Source organism: Dreissena polymorpha, chromosome 1 (assembly GCF_020536995.1).
Source record: "Dreissena polymorpha isolate Duluth1 chromosome 1, UMN_Dpol_1.0, whole genome shotgun sequence".
In the NCBI taxonomy this organism is placed as follows: Eukaryota; Metazoa; Mollusca; class Bivalvia; order Myida; family Dreissenidae; genus Dreissena; species Dreissena polymorpha.
Genome location: NC_068355.1, coordinates 179,252,053 through 179,277,064, shown reverse-complemented (window position 1 = coordinate 179,277,064; position 25,012 = coordinate 179,252,053). Strand labels below are relative to the sequence as shown.

The window sequence follows — 25,012 nt, the reverse complement described above, 5'->3', positions numbered from 1 at the left end:
CATCATTCTGTCCTCCTGATACGTCTGACATTGTTTCATTTGTGAAAGAATATTTTCCGTGCTGACAGACAGGTTCTTGAAGTCGGTTGACTTCCCTCTGGCAGCATGAGGTAATGGAGTTACTTGTAAGCATAGTCTGAAAAACAACCACACTGGAGACAGTAAGTGATTGAATAGTAATGAACTGACCAATAACCAACTGTTTACCCCGAAACAATATTAATTATAATACAAATTTCAAGAGGCATTTTTACACAAAAACTATTTAGGCACATACAATAACAATGCATGTTACATCAATTCACATGTTACTTTTCTAGAGACAATACTATATTGATTATTGCTAAAATAAAAATATATAAATAAATATGTATCTATCTACTGTGTGTTTGGGAAATAATGCAAACCACATTGAACAACAAATTGTGGATTTATTCATTATAATGATATAACCACTCTTTATAAGTAATTTCATTACTAAAATGCATGTGTATAACATATAGTTATGTATATTTAACTCATCATTATTATACTGATTAAAGTGCCACATGACCAAGTGGGTTTTTATTAAGACATTCAGTGTTTTCAGTGTTTCAAATTGAAATAATTCTTATAAAATGGCAATCTAAGTATAAACTAAAATATGTTTTGCAAGCCGTTAATATGTCTCTTTTACTATAATATTTTTCTTTTTTTTAAGGTTATAAATTATGAGAACTTAATTCCTCTTTACTTATTGCTTTCTTGCATAAATTGGCATAATTAAGCTTCATTAATAAATAGATAAAGAATGATGTGATAATTCATACTTATTGTTAAATACTGTAACAAGGGACAAAATTGTCACAAAACCAGGTTTTCATTGTGAAAAAAAATCTGATAAAGGGAGACAACTCAAACTGAACTTTTGAAATGAACAAAGAAAATTAACCCCCTTTGTAAGTTTGTTTTAAAATAAATCTATTTTTAGTCGTGGCGACCTTGACATTGGAGATATGCACATGAATTTATTTTTTTTGACCTTTGACCATGAAGGATGACCTTGACCTTTCACCACTAAAAATGTGCAGCTTCATAAGATACACATGCATGGTAAATATCAAGTTGCTATCTTCAATATTGCAAAAGTTATGAGCAACGTTGAAGTTTTCGGACGGACACACGGACGGACGGACGGACGGTCAAAATTTGTGTGCGTATGGAAAGGCGTTGTCCATATACACATGCATACCAAATATGAAGGTTATATCTCAAGGGACATAGAAGTTAAGAGCATTTTTCGAAACCTAAACGCAGATTTTGAAACCTAAACGCAGACCCCTACTTCAAGGTCAAGGTCACAGGGGTCAAAATTGTTGTGCGTATGGAAAGGCCTTGTCCATATACACATGCATACCAAATATGAAGGTTATATCTCAAGGGACATTTATGGCCATTTTTGACCTTTGAACTCAAAGTGTGACCTTGACCTTGGAGATATCGACGTAATTATTTTGCGCGACACACCGTCCAATGATGGTGAACAAATGTGCCAAATGATTTTAAAATCTGACAATGAACGACATAGTTATGGCTCGGACAAGCTCATTTATGGCCATTTTTGACCTTTGAACTCAAAGTGTGACCTTGACCTTGGAGATATCGACGTAATTATTTCGCGCGACACACCGTCCAATGATGGTGAACAAATGTGCCAAATGATTTTAAAATCTGACAATGAACGACATAGTTATGGCCCGGACAAGCTTGTTCCGCCAGCCCGCCAGCCCGCCAGCCAGCCAGCCAGCCAGCCCGCCAGCCAGCCAGCCCGCCCGCATTCGCCAATCTAATAACCAGTTTTTTCCTTCGGAAAACCTGGTTAAAAATTAACAATGGACTAGCACATACACACATACACTCAACCATTTCAACACTGACAAATATTGAAACTCCATAATTTTTAATCAAGAGATAAATTCTTGTTACTGTCTAATGTAAAGCAATTTGACCAATTTAAAGTGATTTTTCAAAAGTATAATTTGCCCCGTTGGTGCAAAAAGGTATCATATGACATTGAAATGAGAAGGCACATAGCAATTTTTGCACCAACATAGCGAATTGATCTTGCATTTAAACATGTTATCATTTATGAAACCATTTCTTTGAATATAATAGTTTAAAAATGTTTAGCTCCCATCATAATTGGTTGCATAATAGCCCACACTTGACTTTCTTCTGAGTATAAAGAATGTAGGCATCATGTCATATTATAATTAAACAAAAAACATAGTATGAATAAAGAAGGCCATCATGGCCCTTTAAGGGACTGTCAACCACGATGACAAAGAAAAGAAAAGTTGTAAAATATTGCATTTTTTACAATAATGGGTTTATATTGATTAAAAAATCACGACTGGTAAATTACATTACTTGAAAAAAAGTTCATATTTTCAGTATATTAGGTAACACAATTTCGCGATGTGAAATCAAAAGTACACCCCGAAAATATGTGACATAACGATATTCACACTATAAATAACGCAAGTATATTGATCATTTTATATATAAAATATATACATTTCACTACGCATGCACAATTTGCATTCCTGGGTTTACCATGTGACGATGATGTTCAATCTACTGGCGTTATTTATATTTTGCCTGGTAGTTACCTGCACCCGATTGTATAAACAGTTAAACCGGCGGTTAACCACAAACCGGCAGTTAAAAGTCGGTAACATGTTGGTTACTGGTCGGTAAGCGTTTGTATAAAATTTGTTTATACAAACGCTTTATAATACAGATCGGTTAAAACCCAGTTAAAACATACCCTGCTTCCCATGGTGGGTAAGTTCAAGTAACCGAGAGGTAACTTACACAAAATGGCCGCGGCGCACGACATTATAAAAGCTAACCATGGACGACCTTCACAAGTTCGAAGAGTAAACAGACAATTGCAGCGACTGACACTTTATTTGACTTAATTTACAGGGCAATACGATTTCCGACTTCGGACGACGAATTTAAGGACGCACAGAACGTGTTTCTTATATTCTGTTATGGGTATGCCGTGTGTGATCCGATGCATCAATGGCGCCCATGTTAAAATCATTTTCCAAGAACAGGTAACAACAAAAGTGCAAACAAAAAACAGTCGTTCGAACTAGTATCTTACCTTTAATAATCCTTTAAAATCCATAAATAATCCATTTAATTCAATAATTGAGTTTGCATCTAGAGTCTTTGATAATTATTTAAGCATAGTTAAATAAAGACCCTTATGCCATCATATCATTATATTCAAATGAGAACTCAATAAACTTTCTTCTTCGTCACACGCTACGTCATGTACTCTATGTACATTACTGCTGTTAAAATGAAATGGAGCAGTTTATCAAATGTGTCGTGTTCTGAGAAAAATGGGCATAATGCATGTGCTTAAAGTGTCGTCCCATATTAGCCTGTGCAGTTCGCACAGGCTAATCAGGGACGACACTTTCCGCTTTTATGACATTTTTTGTTCAAATGAAGTCCCTTCTTAGCAAAAATCAATTTTTGGCGGAAAGTGTCGTCCCTGATTAGCCTGTGCAAACTTAACAAGCTAATCTGAGACGATACTTTACGCACATGCATTATGACCAGTTTTCTCAGAACACGACACAAATAAATAGCCGTTTGTGAACTCGGTTGCATTTGTAGATTTCTGCATACAAAGATATATTTAAACTTGAACAATGTTTTATTTGTCTATGGTTATCCCTTATTGTACAAGAAAGTAAGTAAGTTTATTGTAAACATAAGCCAAATTAGAAGAATAGTGTAGCATGTTACGAAGACCATGTATAATTTTTATGTTACATCTAGAACAACTAGGAGAATAGACGTCTTTGTAAGCACTCCCTTGCAGTTTGGAAGCACCAGGGATTCCGCTAAATGATGCAAATCCCGACATCATTATCAATTTGTCCCTGGTCATTTTGATGAACTCATAGTTAAAATTTACACTTTATTTTATTGTGAATTCATTTGTAAATGAATTTGATAAAAAAAATACATGTCGCTGTTTATAAGCGTGACACTTCGCGCGAAAATTACGTCATTAGAAAATGCATTGTGGGAATGTTTTGGTTTAAGTTACTGGTGGTTAAATTCCACTATGCGCGGTTAGGTTACTTTGCGGTATATCGTGTTTATACAATCTTTTCAAGTAATGTAATATACCAGTCGTGCTATTTTAATCAAAATAAACTTATTATGGTAAAAACATACGGTATTTTACAACTTTTCTTTTCTTCGTCGTCGTGGTTGACAGTCCCTTTAAGGATGTTCGATCGTTTCCACTTTACGGTAATTGATTCACTATATCGTAAAAATTAAAAACCTTTATATATTTTCACGGTTTCAAAATATTAGGTTGGAATAAACGAGTGTAAATTCTAGTTTTACTGTTTTGATTATGCGCCTTTAAATTTTCGGCATTTACATATTTTCGAGATTTACTGCATTGAAACCAAGCGTTCGATTGCTTGACGTCACTTCGTGATCGACATCGATGAAACGCTTGCTTACGCTGTAGATGTTATTTTCTGTGCAAATACAAGCGTCTATTGATAACGAAACGATAATTTGTCAACAATGAGAATCAGATACTTGGCTTAATAATTTTCATTTAAAATGTCTAATTTGGATATAATTCGGAATACAAAACGAAACTTAAAAGGTATTGAAAACAACAACGTTCAAAAGAACAATGTGGATTTCAATAGAAAGACTATTTCCACCGACAATCAGGATTTCCGGAATGACCACTGTTATTTTGACGATTTTTCTATCGGTTCGTCGGTAAGCGTGACCACATGTGACAACAGCGATGCTAGTTGGATATAAAATTGGTAGACGTGTCGTTGAACTCGACACATTTACCGAATCGCTTTTAGCATGCAGTGCTTGTCAAGTGCCCATGAATTTACTTAACACTGTAGAAAGCAGGGATTTCGGACAGGCATGTGTTTTGGACATACAGTTTAGCAATTGTGGTGCAGTAAATAATGTGGCTACTGGACGGAAACATGGCAGAGTTTATGACATGATCACAAAGCTTGCATTTGGGTAAGACTTCTTTGTCTTTTTGGTACATTGGTGCATTATATCATGATTTATTGTCTAAATTACTGATACTTTTGAATACATTCAGATAGTTATCTCTAAGTAATTCGCGTGTAGTCTACATTCATACATTTTTTATATTGTACTTGCTATATTTTTCCTTCATATTTTGTCTGATTTACTGCCAGTAAACACAATTACAGTAGAATGTGAATGGTTGTCCTTAGTTAAACATGTATATTTTAAAGTGACATAAGTTTATTTTCTTCCTGCAGTCCTAGTTATTAATACCGGTAATAAATATGAAATTTTACAAGTTTACAAAACATAAATATTCTCAATTTGTCAAATACGTATTGGTTTTGAAAATAAAGGGCTTGAATTAATTATTATTTGTGTGTATGTAGATCACTAGGTCTTATAAAATGTTGTAACTTTTGTAAATTAGTGACATTATTTCATATTATTTTATTCCGCATAAGCATATTCTAACATTGTGCATTGTCAACTGTTCTGTCATTTACTGCAATCTGTTTCAGGTAAATCAAAAACTGGGTGTTTCACCTGGGACTTTCACATCGAAACTGGCCCTTCTCCATGACCTTCAGCACAAAAAAAGAAAGGCTATAACTGTTACTCGTGCAGCAAAACAGTGACGCATAAGACTTAAAACTCGAACGGTATTTTTAATTATGGGCATTTTATATTTAAAACACAGTATTCTTCATTTGTATGCCCCCAATTGGCGACATAGTTTTCGCACTGTCCGTGGGTCGGTCAGTCCCTCACACTTTTCGTGCCTGCTCTCTAATTCAAGTAGTTTTCATCCGATCTTCACCAAACTGGGTTTCTTACAATTGTATGGATTATTTTTTTATATAGTTACAAAGTTGGAGTTTGGGGCATCCGTGTCGTGTGGACACATTTCTTGTTGTAGATTTTATCAATAGATCCATCAATTATATATGCAAAGTAGTAGTATCATTTAAAAGCATATGCTAATGTTTGTAAATTGATTATTGTAAAAGCATTAATGTGCTGTGTAATCATTTCTTTAAATAAAAATCGGAGATAACCCATGAAGGTGCAAGCAAATTTTCCAATTTGAAATTCTGTTTTTCTGTTCAGGCATTCAAAGGACAGTGCAAGAAGTACAAGCGGGACCAACATACAGTTCAAACATAGAGGACCAAGACGTTGAAGTTACAACTATACCCCCACCTATACCCAAGCCTGGTCCAGCAGGGCTAGACACTACTGGGAAGGAATTTGTTTTCTTTGATTTGGAAACAAGAGGGTTAGGTAAAGTTTATTTTTAACATATTCCTTATTCACAGTGTTGCACATACAGAAGTTTATCTTGGTCCAATTCAGGTATTTAGGTACTCTAAATCTCCAAAGTTGAACTTCTATTAAAAAATATACATATTTACTTACATGTATAACATAATTCAACCTGCTACTGCTGAGTAACTCAATGTGTCAGAGATATCGTGTGAATTGTTGGTCAACCTAGCATATGATTGAATTGCAACAAGAGTTATGTTCAGACTAATTTCTCATTTTGCTTTCATATAATACATCATTCTTAATCTTTATTGATAAAATGATAGTAAATACCACTTAGATGATGCAATGTTACATTACCCACAACTGGCTTTAGTATATTATTGTGCATCGTTTAAGAATTTAAACACTATTCTCTTCGCTTCTTCAGATTTATGAATACATAAGATCATTAGATGCCTACAACTTTTTTTATATATCCATGAATGGAAGAAAAGAGCGTTTCAATTTTCATAATAACAGTTATTATGCCCCCCTTGGAAGAGAGAGTTAATATTGTTTTGCTGGATGTTTGTCAGTGGGTAGATCATTAAGTTTCCGATCAATAATTTGTCAACTTTTTCACTGATTGGCTTTTTACTCTCCATGTGCATAGGGATTGGACAGTATATAACCCCCATTTAAATTATGGTCACTTAGTCAAAGGTCACAATAAGTGTGAAAATTGTTTCCGATCAATAACCCTTCAACTGAAAATTCTCTTAAACCACAATGCATAGAGAATGAATGTGAAGGAACCTCTTCTACGATTGTTCACATTAAGCTTCCAAAAAAGTCCTGTCCTGGTGGGGGGCAATGTTTTTCCCTTTTATATTTATTGTAAACACTTCAAATGTATTTTAAGAAGTTTACATTGTACTTGGGGGAGCGACCCAGGGCTCTGTGATTAACGGGGCTAAAATGGATTTTGTGCAATTTCTATTTAAAATTTTTGTTTTGTTTTTTCAGAGCACACTTCTCACATAATTCAGATAGCTGCAGTGCATTCAACTGGTCAGAAGATTTCCTTGCAAGCGTCAGAAATAACTGGAGTGACAGTTGTTAGCGACTCTATGCTTGTCAAGAGACAAACAGTAACAGCTGTCCCCATCAAATCTGCATTGACAAGTTTTATAACATTCTTACAGAAATGTTCACCAATTATTTTAGTTGGGCATAATATAGAGTCTTTTGATTGTAAAGTGTTGCTCCGTGCTATCCATACTTGTTGAAAAATGTTTGAGTTTCAGCAAAATATTTGTGGCTTTTTAGATACTTAAAAATGTTAAAGGAAATATTACCAAATATGAAATCATATTAGCGGGAACATTTAGTTAAAGACGTCATTGGTGAATTATACATGGCACATGGCTCTATACAGGATATTTTAGCTTTACAAAAGTTAGTGAACTCTGTTCCTCTTGACCAAAAATTGTTAACAAATATTCATTCAGCTTTTACCGAGCAGTGTTAACATACAATGTGTAACTAAATGTTGCTTCCAACATCAAATCTTTACAAACCATAATTGATACAAAAGTTATAAGTCAAGGTGTTGCAAGGAAAGTTGCAGGAAGTGGATTTCAACTTAAACATTTGAGTCCTGTATCAAAAAGAAACGGACTGAGTGGTTTGAGGAGCCCCCTTTCAGAGGTTACAAACGGACAAATCAGAGTAACAAAATCAGAGAAAATAATATGTACAATAGCGAGTTATTTGTTGCCTGACATCTAACCAATTGTAATTTGCATCTTGTATATAGATAAGCTATGAAATCTAAAAGCTGTTACATCATTGTTTTTCCTTCTCGATGACGAACATAGTTGTGATTCTTATGTCAGTTGTATTTCTCATGTTTCACCTAAGTTGTAAGATATTTTTGGCAGTGCATTAAACCACAGATGGTGTGTGAAACATAATTGCCCAGCTTATTGTATTCTTTGTTGTTTTAAGCTTCACTGGCCAAAGGCCAGCGGGGCTTATGTTATGATTCTGTGTCCGTCGTGCGTGCGTGCCTGAACGTTTCCTTTAAACATCTTCTTCTCCTAAACTACTGGTCCAATTGTGATGAAATTTCTCAGGAATGTTCCTCTTTCAACGTTGTTCAAATTATGCCCCTGGGGTCAAATTTGACCCTGCCCCGGGGTCACAAAATTTAACGTATGCTTATATAGGGTCTATTTTGTGAAAACTTCACATATTTTTTCGTCCATAACCATTGGGCCTTGGGCTTCCAAATTTGGTATGTAGTGGCATCTTATAGTCCTCTACCAAGTTTGTTCAAATTATGCCCCTAGGGTCAAGTTTGACCCTGCCCTGAGGGTCACAAAATTGAACATATGCTTATATTAGGCATTTTTTGTGAAAACTTTAAAAATCTTCTTGTTCATATTAGTATGGCATAGGGCTACCAAATTTGGTATGTAATGACATGTAATAGTTCTCTACCAAGTTTGTTCAAATTATGCCCCTTGGGTTAAATTTGAAACTGCCCCGGGGGTCACAAAACTGAACATATGCTTATAAAGTGCTTTATTGGTGAAAAAAAATTGTCCATATCTATTGGGCCTAGGGCTACCAAATTTGGTATGTAGTGACATCTTATAAACCTCTACCAAATTTGTTCAAATAATGCCTCTGGGGTCAACTTTGACCCTGCCGCGGGGGGTCACAAAATTTAATAAACGCTTATAAAGCGCCTATTTTGTGAAATCTTTAAAAATCTTGTCGAAAACCATTCTGACTATGGCTACCAAATTTGGTATGCAGGAACATCTTATAGTCATCTACCAAGTTTGTTACTTTGGGTCAAATTTGACCCTGACCCGCAGGTCACAATATTGAACATTATATACGCTTGTATCTTGCTTATTTTATGAAAACTTTAAAAATATTCTTGTCCTTAACTCTACATCTAAGACTTAGGGCCACCACATTTTGTATGGAGTGAGATATAGTAGCCCTCTACAAAGTTTGCTAAAATTATGCCCCTGGGGTTAAATTTGACCCAGCCCAGGTGGTCACAAAATTGTACATGTGCTTAAATAGGGCCTATATTTAAGTATCTGCACATGCGGAGAATATTTGTTTCAGTCTTTTTTTCAGCAGTGGAGCGATACAAGGCCATCATGGCCTCTTGTCTTTAAATGCACATCACACAGTTTTAAAAATAATTTTAAAATACCTAATACATATGCTCAATTTACAACCAACAACATGGGTAACAGGTGGGTGGGGTAATTTAAGATGTTTATTTGAACATCAACATTGTTTTTACAGTTGTTACATCTGAAATATTTTCATAACAATATACATTATAAATATTTCTACGTGTATCACATTTCAGTTGATAATTTGATTGTTATGGAGCAGTTATTATATAGATATGTTTTAATTACTATTACAATGTTAGTCATTGTATTTTTGAAATTACGTCCATATTAAAATGTCTATAGCAAAAAAAAATCCACGGTGACCTATCAATTTCTTTACTTCATTTTAATGCTTAGCTATTTGACTTTAATTATTGAGAACTTCAAATGAATATGAATATTACATCAACAGAAATATGTATCTGTGTTGCATGTTATCTATTTTGAACTGTGCAATAAAAAATTCAAAACAAACAAAAAACTAGTCATACTTATTTCTCATTTTTTTTTACGATTTCCATAATTTTTGGTTTTAAAACTGTTCACTATGATAATACACATGTTACAGTTGCTAATCTAATGCAATCTCAATACTATTATGCCATTTTAAATGTATTACACAAAAACATTTTACCGTACCCCCAAATTTATGCCCCGCAAAAATGACCTTTTTTCAAACGCACATGGCATTTAAAAACCTTCGTTATCTCAAAATTATTCACTCTCTTTTTTATTTTATATTAATTTCAGATACAGATTCATTAATCACCATACAAAAAATTATAGCATTCCGGATATTTTGAAAATTGTCACAAAACGATCGAACATCCTTAAGGGCTAATCTGAGTTCCTGCACATGAATTGTGTAAGGCTTCAACTGGTGGTCTATTGTTTGACCCACTAGAGTGTTAAGAATTTAGTCTTAGATTTGACTTGGTGACATTGTTTCTAGACGCATGTTATCCCCTTTCAGACTTGGCCTAGATATTGTCAAGATACCGGTACACATTCTGAGTTGTTTTCAGAATGAGTCATGAAATATGGTCTCTGTAGTTGCACAAAGGATTTTCTTATTGTTCATCTGGTAAACTGCTTTCAACACACAAATGACACAAAATTTGAACTTGGCCTTGACATATATTCAAGAAGCAGGATCACATGACTTTAAAGGGTTCACTAATTCATGTCAATGGATGTAAACACACAGGTAAGTGATGCTTTTTTCAAATAACTTTAAAATCATTTTTTTAAAGAATTTCAAACAGTGCATACACAACAGTTTTATATATGGTTTATGACAGTGTGAAAAACATTGGAATTACTTTATTTAATAAGCCTTTGTTATTGGCCAAACATATGATGAGTAATGAATTCATATACACGGATGTGCTGCATGCAACGTGAAATCTTCGCACCAATTTCAGGCGTATTCAATAATGAAGTTTTGTATGCACTGGCCGCGCACATGAATCAGATTCATATTTGGCCTTAATACTGTCTAGATAAACATTCTAACAAAGTTTAAAGTTTCATTGATTATATATTAAAATGTGAATCTAAAGTGGTAACAAAGACGGTACAAAACGAACACCTAACACTACAGCCACACACCGAACTACACCAAAAATGGTGATTACAATTATAGCACTTCCTGGTCTGGTGATTAAAACAGCCCCAACATCTGGTGTACATTTAAAAAAAAAGTTTAATGTTTATGCAGAACAGATATTATGACAGCACACTTTATCAATATTTTGAGAAAGTTTCATTAAGAGCGGGTCACACATGCAACTTGTTGTGTGAAAAAAGATACATGTAATTTTAGCAAAACTACCGGCTGCATTGAAGACATGTTTATTAATTGACTTAAATCATATCTTTTTTTGTGGAGAAATAACTCAAATAAATGTTCAGCAAGTTTCTAGGATATTGAGGAAACATATAATACTACTACTGTGTGTTCATAATATTTTCTTTAAATATAACCTATTGATCTAGCTTTGAACTCAACCTTGAAATCATTTGGACAAATGTTATTACTTCAAAAGTTTTAAAATTGGCCGAGATATCATTGAAACAAATGCTTTTACGAGCATTATAAAATCAATTTGGCCTCTAGAGTTCACCCTACAGCACCCACTTATCATTTATGATCTAGTCTGAGATATGATTGTGACAAATGTTCTTACCAAATGTCATGAAAAAAAAAATGCAATAAATGTTATCTACAAGTATGTCAACAAACCTTTTCTTCAATTTTACCTAGTGATCTAGTTTTACATCCAACATGACCAGTTTTAAACTCCACTGACATCATTTGAACAAAATTTAATGTTATTACCAAGTTTCATGAAGATGGACTATACATGTGAGTAATGTGCTTTGTGTACTTATTTCTCCGATACTGCTCGTATTCAATAGGGTTCAAGTCCTCATTGATATAAAGATACTGTGCAAATTTGGAAATAATTGGATGAAAACTGTGGAATTAATTACGTAAACAAGCGGGATTTCAAAATTTTCTCATATTCAAGGGGAAGTCATTCTAGAGTTATTGCTTCGATATTGCTCTTTTTAAACAAGGGCTGTTTGTAAAACATGCTCCATATGGGCTGTCAGTTGTAGTGGCAGCATTGTGTGAATACTTTTTTGTCACTGTGACCTTGACCTTTGACCTAGTGACCTGCAAATCAACAGGGGTCATATGCCAGTCATGATCAATGTACCTATTAATTTTCATGATCCTTATTATTCTTGAGTTATCATCCGCAAACCATTTTACTGTTTTGAGTCACTGTGACCCTGGCCTGTGACCTGAAAATTAATAGAGGACATCTGCCAGTCATGATCAATGCAACTATGAAGTGTCATGATCCTAGGCGTAAGAATTCTTGAGTTATAATCTGGAAACCATTTTACTATTTCGAGTCACTGTGACCTTGACCTTTGACCTAAAAATTAATAGGGGTCAATTGCCAGTCATGATCAATGTAACTATGAAGTTTCATGATCCTAGGCCTCAGCATTCTTGAGTTATCATACGGAAACCTTTTTACAATTTCGAGTCACTGTGACCTTGACCTTTGACCCAGTGACCTGAAAATCAATAGGGTTCAAATCATCATTAATATGAAGACACTGAACAAGTTTGAAAAGAATCAGATGAAAACTGTGGACTTTATCGGACAAGCAAGAAAAAGTAACCATTTTACTAAATAGTCACTGAGACCTTGACCTTTGACCTAGTGACCTAAAAATCAATAGAGGTCATCTGCCAGTCATGATCAATGTACCTATGAAGTTTCTAGATCCTAGGCCTAAGCGTTCTTGAGTTATCATCCGGAAACCATCTGGTGGACGGACCGACAGAAAGACCGACGGACGGACCGACATGTGCAAAACAATAATCCCCCTCTTCTTCGAAGGGGGGCATAAAAATATTCTATAAAAAGTTTAATGAAGATCGGACAAACCAAACATTCCCAAAAGTATTTAAAGGTCACAGGATATTGGGTCCTGTTGACTAAAAAAAAATGTACGACCAGACTGGGATTCATAAGACCTATACATCACGTCATCAACTCAAATTTATTGACAAAATGATTATTGGAACAAGAGCTGTCACCATAGGATGACATATGCCCCCTATAAACGCTTTGATAGAAGTTATGAGCATTTTTCGAAACATAAACGCATATTTCGAAACCTAAACACGGACCCTAAGTTCAAGGTCAAGGTCACAGGGGTCAAAATGTTGTGGCGTATGGAAAGGCCTTGTCCATATACACATGCATACCAAATATGAAGATTACATCTGAAGGGACATAGAAGTAATGAGCATTTTTCAAAACCTAAACGCAAAGTGACGGACAGACAGACAGACAGACAGTGCGATCACTATATGCCCTCCTCCGGGGGCATAAAAATGAAATGAAAAATAAACACAGCACTGAACAATTAACACTTACAAATCACAACACAATCACAGTATTCTTAAGAAAAATATTTAAACCAAAATGAAGTTAAAGACAATGCAAGTGTTCAATTGAAAATTCAGTAATTGTATACTGGCATGCACATTTCTGTGAACACCAATGTTTTCAGATGCCTATAGTTAGGTGTCACGATGACTGAAGAATGTAAATAAATTATTTCTACACAAAAACATCGCCTTTATACTTGAAAGGACTCAATGAAGTACCTCAAATAATTTAACACATGTTGCTATCAATTACATCATTTTACAGACTAAGTTTTAAAAGCAATTCTAGGTATTTACAATATTTCAATGACATACATTTTTCCGGTCTGGAAATTATATGCAAACTCATCATTAAACTACAAATATCAACAAACCAACCACAAAGATATAAAAATCAATGAAAAAGCACTATTAAGCGCAAATTAATATCAATATCAACTGTAACAGGCTTTTTCCACTCCATTTTGAGAATACGCCACACTGGAATTTTGGGAATTTTGCGTTGTGAAAACCCTCATTTTGGGAAAAAATTATTCGCAAAATTGGCTCAATTGGGAAAAATTATCACATGTAAATAGTGTTTCTTATATTTCAAAGAAGCCGTTAACTGGTAAATAACAACTATTTTGATAACTTATTATTAAAATTTTACAAAGTATTATGAACATGTGAGATAAGTGCAGGTTTTTTTTGTTTTAAAATCTGAATTTGGGGAAAAGGCCAGGCCTTTTTTGAGGTGAAAAAAATCGTGCGAAGCGCCGGATTTTGAGGAAAATAAGGAAAGTCTTAAATAATCATTAACATATTTTACAGTTTTTAAAACAAAGTCAAGGCAACATATAAGTTAATTATGCAACACTTTCTATTTTCTACACTGGATCAGGTTAACTTATATATTTTAAGGTAAAAAAACAAAAAATTTTTTTTTTTTTTTTTTGGAATTGGGATTTTTTTTTTCAATTGGGAAAAAAACAACCAGATTTGCATTGGGAATGGGGCCGAATTTCGGACCCGTGGCATAGGGTGGAAAAAGCCTGTGTAAATACCCGAATACAACGATCTGAGTTGCAGAACATGTTTTGGTTTAACAGTAAAACCTATTGACACATTAACTTGCATAGGAGAAAGTGTTCGGTGCGCATGTGCAGTAACATTTCATGACTGTTAACAAAAAAACGAAGTAATTTGTACTGCTCATATTTAATTCAAGCTCGCTTTTAGTTTTTTATGTTTTAATTCTATGAAATAAAGAAACTTTTGCTCTTTAATTATTTACTGGACATTTGGACCGACAACAAAGCTTTTTCATTCGGACCTGTTTTCAAAACGTTGGTCAGGTACGACGGTTTGGCACATTTAAGAATGTATGTGAACAATGCTTTTGTTGTATAGAGTTGAAAAACAGTTGTTTTTTTCAATTTGACTATGTGACCTTCATTTTTTTATCTCACAAAGCCCAGTTTCAAATTTGGCAGAAATATCATTGAGGCAATTTATGTTCTTACCAAATCCCATTAATATTGGGCAATACAATGATGTGACGCCTCTATAGTTTTCATTAGCTAATTGTTGGACAGACAACGAACAATCAACATAAAGAGATCAGGCTGAGAAAAGCTCACCATGAGCAGGTTATAATAAAGCTCAAGTAAGTTAAAAAATGCAGGCTCAAACATTCAGCCATTAAGTGTGACGTATATCCTTCATACATGTAAATTGGGTAAAGGAATACATGCATCAGACATTATACAGGCAGGTTGAATTAAGGTTTTTTTTAAACAAAGCTCGCATTGCCGCATGGGAGTCATTACATTATTTATGAGAAATTTACTGTTTATTAATTGTTGATTGTCACAGCTTTAGGTCCATCACGATTATTGCATTTACCATTTTTACTTGAAACAACAAAGAAAGAGTTTATAATTTAGTCATTTCAGTGAAAGACTTTACACTATGTTTTTTGCTGAAATATGGCCAATATCTTGTAATCCATGTACTTGAACCATTGAAGAGTTATTTATTAACAAACACAAATTAACAAATTAAAGCTGAACAACAAATTGTTCACATGCACTGATTTGGAAATACTTATATAACTAATATTACAATAATCCAAACAAATGAAAATGGATGATGGTAATTGAATTATACAATGCAGTAATTTATACTGATATAAAATAAGCAATAATTTTAGCTACCTGTGATTAAGCTCAACACATTGAGAGCAGCACAGATGATTGTGGTCCGGGCAGAACATTGTTAACTTTTCACGCTTGTGTATGATGCATATTAAAAGAGAAGTCTCCATCTTCTTAGAAAGTGGCCACTTCCTTATTTTATCCTTTCCATAAGGTGATTTTTTATAAAACCACCTACCATGCTGTCTGTGGGAGTTTATACATGTTCTGCAGAAGTATTTAAGACATTTTTCATTTTCACAGTAAAAATCTGCATCTATTTCTACAGACCGCTCTGTTTTGCAGATTGTACAACAATAATACATAACCACATCAGAATTTCTAGAAATTCCAGATGTCGCCATTTTGTTAATTCACTTTCAACAAACAAGATTTTACAATCTGAAATAACTTGAAATAGTTATGTCCAAGCATATGTTTTACACACACCCACACAATGTTATTAAACATAGACAAGTGATATGAAATTTCTAACTGAACAGCACCCAAGTTAACCGTCAAATGGCGCTTGTATGATAGAGGTTTACAGTGTAACTATGTATACTGTCACATGACTATTGGGTAATGTGTGTTTTGATTACTTGAGTTTAAACTGTACCAACGAAGCTGTATAGATAAAACCTTTAAACCAAATTTTTTAAAACACCACATTTTTAATTGCTCTAATAAATGACATGTTATGAACATGGAAGTATAATGATAATATTAAGCAGGTTCTAACATAAACCAATTTTATTACAATATCAGATCCTTTCCCCCATACAGTATTAACAAGAGGGCCATGATTGCCCTGAATCGCTCCACTGTTTTTTTTATGCGACAAAAGCGTGCAATGCGCATGGGTTGAAATGTACTCAAGCATGTGACTGTTTCTTTCTATCCCTCGTCCCACTGGGTTCTTAATATTGGAAAGGTGAGCATTTTTATATATGGAAAATGTTACAACGGTGTTAACTAAACAGACTAAAAAGCCCGGGAATTGTCGCACAGGTCCTTTGCTTATTGTGTAGGTACATTTATCTCTCCAAAAGATATTGACGTTTTTTCTATTTCACATATTTTTAGATGCTGAAGATCAAATTTACGCATGTTCTACAAGATGAATAAAAGTTCATTCATTCAATCATGAATCTTTTTACATTAAATTCCAAAAAGTGTATGTTGGTTTCAAAGTTTCTGTTTCTTATATAGTTCATGACATATGCAAAATATCTAATGAGGTAGATCACCTGAACTTTACTTCATTCTTGAGGCATAAGTGAGTGTAGCAGGATTGTTAATGCGGTGAAGAAATTGTTAATTGTACAAAGAAGATATTTGCCTGAGGAAACATAAAGTTACAAGTTTTTTTGGTTCAGGTTCATGAGGTGCCGAAAGGCAGTAGGAATGATAACTTTGTAGAGGTTGTTTGTTTAACAAAGTAAATGTTTATGAGACAAAAATTTGAATTAAATTCATCAAGCTGTTGCGATCATGGCAACACGACTTGTATATGGCGTGAGGTTTAAAGAGATATCATGACAAACAATTAGCTTGACCTAACTTTCCTTTACTTTTTCCATCTGACGTTCCAATAGACCATACCTCCTTCTGAAGAGTTTGTTTTCGTTTTGAAAACAGGACTTCTGGTTTCAAAAAGGAGAAATTGCTCATTATGAGCAATTTCTCCTTTTATCACAATGATTTTTATCCCACTCAGCCACTTTTTAAATAGTCCTTTACAATATTATTTCTCGTCTGCAATCTCTTTCAATTTGGGGCAGTCCAAAATGTGTCATTTGGTAAAGGGTTAACATTTATGGATAGTTAACATGTTCGTTTACCTTTCACGCTCGACATGTATGCATTTATCTCTTATAATTAAAAAGTTATTCCAAGTGTATTTCGATAAACTTTTAGTTTGAGACGAAAATAGTTTATTCATCCCATACTGAATAAATAGCAAACACGCATAAACATGCAAAGTTCAACTTCCTGTGGCCATGTTTTTTGACGAATCAAATTTTCTTAAACAACTTTTTAATGGGAGCCTTAAAGGGATAAATTTGGCCCCAGGGGCATAATTTGAAAAACTTGGTAGAGAACTATAAGATGTCACTACCTACCAAATTTGGTAGCCCTAGGCCCTACGGTTATGGAACGTAAGCATATGCTCAGTTTTTTGACCCCCCGGGCAGTGTCAAATTTGAGCCCAGGGGAATAATTTGAACAAATTTGGTAGAGGACTATTAGATGTCACTACATACCCAAATTTAGTAGCCCTATTCTCTATTATTATGAACAAGAAGATTTTTAAAGTTTGCACAAAATAGACCTTTAATTTAAGCATATGTTCATTTTTGTGACCACCGGGGCAAGGTCAAATTTGACCCCAGGGGTATAATTTGAACAAACTTAGTAGAGAACTTTAAGATTTTAATACATACCTAATTTGATAGAAATAGGCCAATGGTTATGGACAAGAATTTTTTTTTTAAGCAGGGCCCTTTTTACCCCCGAATATCGGCGGCTTCCCCCATGAAAAAGTATACTTTTTTCCCCTATCTTGTGGAAAAAATTCCCCCTTGAAAAAAAAATCAAAACAAAAAAAAATACACGAAACCCGTAACGCTGAACAGATACGGTTAATGTTTTCTAGCCTAATCGTATCGTAGACGGGAAATATTACGTTTCGCGCACCTGCATGATTTATACGTCGACACCTATTCCGGGAAAAAATGTCACACAATTCTTTTCTTACTGCAGAAAGCTTACAAAAAAAAACAATTTCATCATGCAAAAAAATAGATATTCTCTTTAAACAAACTGAACTTGATCGAATTAATATAACCCAAACCAAGTCCGCGTCATCAAATGATCAGTCTATGGAGATAGATGATGATTCTGTGCAAAGTCATGAAACACAAAACTGTCAAACACTTGCATCGGTGACAGCGGCATCTTCATTGTTAACATTTGATTGTTGAAAATAATTTTAGTTCGTTTTATTAATAAAGTAATGAATATCTGTATTTTTCACCAGAATTTATTTTATTCACAATTCCTTATAAAGTAATGTAATATTGTTTTTATCCCACAGTTTATATTTTAAATTAAAAACAAACATATTCGCTGACTAGTTAAGAGATGAGAGAAGAAAATGTGTCTTTAAAATATATATGTGTGCACTGATAATGATATATTGCCATTACCAAAGGACCATGTATGTGTGTACAATAGGAGAGAAATACTGCTGGATCAACAGAAATTTCACCTTTTATTATATTGACATTCACTTTATAATACATCATTACACTATAGTCGAATATGAGTGTCAAATATACTTAATTATAAAAAGCAATGGATATAGTGCAAACATGTACACAAAAATTCATTCAATAAGAAACTAAGTAAAAAATTTCCCTATAAAAGATAATTGGCGCGAAATTTACCCCTCATGGGGGCTGTGGGTGGCTTCCCCAGGTGGCAAGAGAGGGCCCTGTAAAGTTTGCACAAAATTGGCCCAATACATGCATTTATTATGTTCAATTTTGTGACCCCTGGGGAACGGTTAAATTTGATCCCAGGGGCTTAATTTAAACATATTTGGTAGAAGACCATTAGATGTCACTACATACCAAATTTGGTAGCCCTATGCCATACGGTTATGGACAAGAGATTTTTAAAGTTTGCACAAAATTGGCCTTATTTAAGCGTATGTTCATTTTTGTGACCCCCGGGGCAGGGTCAAAATTGACCACAAAGGCATAATTTGAACAAACTAAGTAGAGAACTATTAGATGTCACTACATACCGAATTTGGTAGCCCTAGGCGCTACGATTATGGACAAGAGGATTTTTAAAGTTTGCACAAAATAGGCTTTATATAAGCATATGTTCAATTTATTGACCCCCGAGGCGGGGTAAAATTTGACCACAGGGGCATTATTTGAACAAATTTGAAAGAGGTTCACCCCAGGAACATTTGTGAGAAGTTTTATCACAATTGGACTTGTTGTTTAGGAGAAGATGTTTAAAGAAAAAGTTAAAGCACGCACACATAGACACACGTACGCACAGCGGACACAGGACCATGACATAAGCCCCGCTGGCCTCTGGCCAGTGGAGCTAAAAATTGACAGTTAATACAATGATGTAATGATCTATAAAGAAGGGAATATTCGCCATGCATACATGCAAATTGCTGTTAAATGATAGTCTTATTTTAACAACTGGTACATGCTTTCTGATACATGGCAGTTGCATTTGTCCTAGTTACATTTGATGTGCAAACATTTAATCTTCTTTGCCAGATATTTATAAGTTTATAACCACTTCATAATTTATATTTATCCTGTCACATGTCTTTAAATCAGCCTGATGACCAGTTAAACTAATAACCCAAAAGATATCAGGCTTGTTGACCACGTGACCTCGAATATCTGTCAGTCAATCTGTTTTACTGTGAAATCAAGTCATTGTTTTACGAAATGACGTCATTATTCCACCCAAATTTTCCACTTAAAACTCTTTTACAGTGTAAATAAACGATGCAAAAAAGCATAAAATAACAATAGATGTGTTTCTCAGAAACACAATGCCCCTTATTGCGCTGCTTTGAAATAAAATAAATTTCAATATATCATTTGGCAGGTTTAGAAATCTCACTTTTAAAGCTTATTACTTCCCTTGGATTGAATTTTTTCACTTTTGACCTTGAAGGATGACCTTGACCTTGACACTTTACCACTCAAATTGTGCAGCTTCATGAGATACACATGCATGTAAAATATCAAGTTCTTATCTTCAATATTGCAAAATATACAGCCAATGTTAAAGTTTTCCGACGGACTCACAGACTGACAGATGGACTGAGGGACAGTTCGACTACTATATGCCACCCTACCGGGGGCATAAGAAGAAATATATGTGGCATGATAAATAGAATAACAGTTTTCGGACCGACAGACGCCATATATTTGACATTTGACCTTGAAGGATGACCTTGACCTTGCACCACTCAAAATGTGCAGCTCCATGAGATACACATGCATGCCAAATATCAAGTTGCTATCTTCAAAAGTGAAAAAGTTATGGCCAATGTCAAAGTTTTATTCGGACGGACAGACAGACTGATTGACATACTGACGGACAGTTCAACTGCTATATGCCACCTTTCCGGGGGCATAAAAAATATTTTTTTGGGATGGGGGGGTGGGGGGGGGGGGGTATAGTATGAGGGTGTGGTGGTCATTTATTAGATATTCTTTAATAAAAAAAAACAAGGGCTGTTTGTAAAACATGCATGCCCCCCATATGGGCTGCCCGTTGTAGTGGCAGCCATTGTGTGAATATGTTTTTTGTCACTGTGACCTTGACCTTTGACCTAGTGACCTGAAATCAATAGGGGTCATCTGCGAGTCATGATCAATGTACCTATGAAGTGTCATGATCCTAGGCAAAAGCGTTCTCGAGTTATCATCGGGAAACAATTTAACTGTTTCGGGTCACCGTGACCTTGACCTTTGACCTAGTGACCTGAAAATCAATAGGGGTCATCTGCGAGTCATGATCAATGTACCTATGAAGTTTCATGATCCTAGGCGTAAGCATTCTTGAGTTATCATCCGGAAACCATTTAACTATTCTCGGTCACCATGACCTTGACCTTTGACATAGTGACCTCAAAATCAATAGGGGTCATCTGCAAGTCATGATCAATCTACCCATGAAGTTTCATGATCGCATATGTGTTCTTGAGTTATCATCCGGAAACCATTTTACTATTTGGGGTCACTGTGACTTTGACCTTTGAAATACTGACCTCAAAATCAATAGGGGTCATCTGCGAGTCATGATCTATCTACCTATGAAGTTTCATGATCCTAGGCGTATGAGTTTTTGAATTATCATCCGGAAAGCATTTTACTATTTCGGGTCACAGTAACCTTGACCTTTGACCTAGTGACCTCAAAATCGATAGGGGTCATCTGCAAGTCATGATCAATCTACCTATGAAGTTTCATGATCCTAGGCATATGCGTTCTTGAGTTATCATCCGGAGACTATTTTACTATTTCGGGTCACCATGACCTTGACCTTTGACCTAGTGACCTCAAAATCAATAGGGGTCATCTGCGAGTCATGATCTATCTACCTATGAAGTTTCATGATCCTAGGCCTATGCATTCTTGAGTTATCATCCGGAAACCACCTGGTGGACGGACCCACATACCGACATGTGCAAAGCAATATACCCCCTCTTCTTTGAAGGGGGGCATAATAACATCCCTTTCTGCAAAATTAAACTCCCAGCCATCCACAACAATCAAGAGGGCTTAAGGCTCGCCTAAGACTAAACTAACATACAACAACAAATACACAAAAACAAACACAAGAGCTAAAGGCCTTAAGTGCTCACCTGAGACTATGCTCCCACCCATCCACAAATACACATCAACAATCAAGAGGGTCAAATGCCGTTGGAATTACCTAAGACTAAACCTCCAACAAAACATGAAACAATAATCAAGAGAGAGAGAGAAGCCATTGGGCTCATCAAAAAAAAATTTCCAACCAACCACGCAAACACAACAACAAACAAGAGGACCAAATGCTGTAGTGCTTGCCTAAGATTCAACTCTTACCCATCCACACCAACAATTAAGAGAGTTAAATATCCTAAGGGCTAACCTAAGACTCTTGCAAGTAACGAAACTGTTCTAAGCAGTAAGTGCTCACAAGGTTTCCCAAATTATGTTTCAAAAGAACAGTCCTAACGCTGGCAGCCATGTTTTTCAATGGGCAGAATTGTAATTCATTCACCCAACGTCATTATTATTGTCTACATGAATATAAACTTAACCCTTTACCACTTTAATAGATACATATTTTCCCACATGTGTAGTCCCTTAGAATAAATTTAATTGAAGACCTTTCTTACAAGATTCAAGTTTTAAAGGCTTCATTTCCAGCCCTTAGATACTGATGAGCAGCAAACAGCATAAAACCGGAACAGACTGCGAGAGTAACTTGCAGGCTGTTCTGGTTTTATGCTGTTTGCATATAGCCATTTTCACTGTGCTTCTGAGAGGGAAAGGGTTAAGAGCATGCCTCTGATGCTCACAGAGACACCTCCAGTAACATTCGGCTAATGTAGTCACTAAAATGAACTGAAGTCATTTAGAATATAATAAAAATGGCACATTGTGTTCAATTATTTACCAAGATTCGTTCCCTTTGAAGTTTTTCATTGTCTGTCTTCAGCACAATCGAAAAGACAAGCATTCAATCGTAGACGCAAAGTACATTACATAGAAACATATTATATTAGAACATTGCTATTTAAAAGAAATGATTGCACTAGCTTAAAGTACCACCTGATGACTTGTCATTTACAAGTATGCTCTCAGCGCTTTAATTTTCCTTATGCAACTTGTGAAAGGATGAGTGTACAGGTCTGGAAGGTAAATGTTGGCAAGCTTACAGAAAAGCCCACTAATTTCTTCTGGTTTATGATTCCAAGGTTGATAACCAGAACAGGAACGAAAACAGATTTTAAAGCAAAATGCTGTATCCTAACGATGAAATGAGTTAAGTTAATGCATAAATTAACTCAGGCACATCAGAGACGTGAAGAAAATGAATACAATATTGCTGTATCTGGCAGATGCTTGCAATAAATTGTACAGTAATTTAGTTGCTAATGAAAATACGATCTGGGATGATTTTCATACTTAACATGAATACAAATGATCAATTAAGCAAATTGTAATTATAAACATGTGATACCATGAATGTGTGTAAAGCAATGGTACAAGAGAAAATGAAAATATACCATAACATTTTCACACTTATAAGCAAAGTGAAAATGGCTATGTGCAAACAGCATAAAAACACAGCAGCCTGCGAGTAACTCACAGTCTGTTCAGGTTTTTTGCTTTTTGCTGCTCATCAGTATCTAAGGGTTGGAAATGAAGCCTTTAAAACTTGAATCTAGTAAGAAAGGTCTAAATATAAATATAACTATCTAAGGAACTACACATGCGTGAAAATACGTATCTAAGTGGTAAAGGGTTAACATAAATATTACTGAAAAATGGCTGCACAATAATTATCAAGTGCAGATGAGTTCCGAGACATCAATTGAATCCAACTGCTGAGTGTTATCAATACACATTTATAGTGGAATTATATCAACTGGTCTGGGATTCACAGACTTATTGTGGATTAAAATTGCCAAGCTTTGGAAAAAATCCAATCAGTTAAAAATAATATCATTGAGATTTCCAGTTTTATCATGGTCTATTCCAATATCATGGAGTGTTATGAAACATTAATCTTTTCAGAGGCTTATCATGTATATGCTGACATGGATTTTAAATGATAGATGAGCGAATACGTTGCACTTAAAAAGCCCTTTTGCCCAAATAAAACACATTTCAAATTGTTTTTATTAGAGTTAATATAGAATTAATTCAGGGCTCGAAAGAAAATGTTTGAATAATAATCTGACAATAAAGATTATAATTTATACATTTGGTTTCAAAATACCTAGTCAGGTTTATTTTCTAATGTTTTATAATATCAAAGTAATACTGCTTCAAAAGTACTTAAAAATACTTTGTCTTAGTGACCTTAACAATCTTGCTGGTGAAGAAAAAAATTCTTAATTGTTATTAAATGTTAGCACAAGAAACATCATTAATTGCATTAAACAAACATCACACAAAACGTTTTTATGTTTTAAATGTTCAAATTAGTTTCCAGAATTACACCAAAGGTGAACTCTATCAAAGGCATAGGCCATACCACAACAGACATATGATTCAACCAAAGATAAATGGCCAACCAAGCTCAGTATTTAATGGGTTTTCTTGGCACTCAATATACCTTTTCATGGCTTATTAAATCTCAACAATCATCCCATAGTCTACATTTGGGGTACTTCATGGGAAAGCAAAACCACATTAAGTTCCTTCCTTGATTATCATGAGCCTCCTTGAAAGCCGATGATAAACCCACATCTATGAAAGTTGACCCGCAGTCAAAATACCCATCATGACTGAAGGCTAAAGATATTGGTTACTTCTGGGCTCAGTATGAATGTAGCAAATAAATTGATTGATTAATGGGAGGGTCTTTCTTTTTCTTGTCAATGCTAAGACAAACACAATGGCTCTCCACGCAAAGATGGCATGGGCTTCAGGTGCTTTACACTGCTTCCATGCATCACCTTGGTCTCCTTTGCCCAACTTTAGCAGATGAGGCTATCTTAGTTGGCTTGTAGT

General features: G+C 34.8%; 1 protein-coding gene and 1 long non-coding RNA gene across 7 annotated transcripts in view; one reads left to right on the top strand and one right to left on the bottom strand.

Moving 5' to 3' along the window:
* The window catches only part of LOC127863446 (uncharacterized), a 453,451-nt gene that overhangs the window by 236,229 nt on the left and 192,210 nt on the right, over positions 1-25,012 (bottom strand). The window lies entirely within an intron of this gene.
* On the top strand, positions 4,389-9,541 carry LOC127863642 (uncharacterized). Its single transcript, XR_008041134.1, has 4 exons — positions 4,389-5,088; positions 5,625-5,765; positions 6,214-6,387; positions 7,381-9,541. It is a non-coding gene; the product is annotated as an uncharacterized LOC127863642 (long non-coding RNA).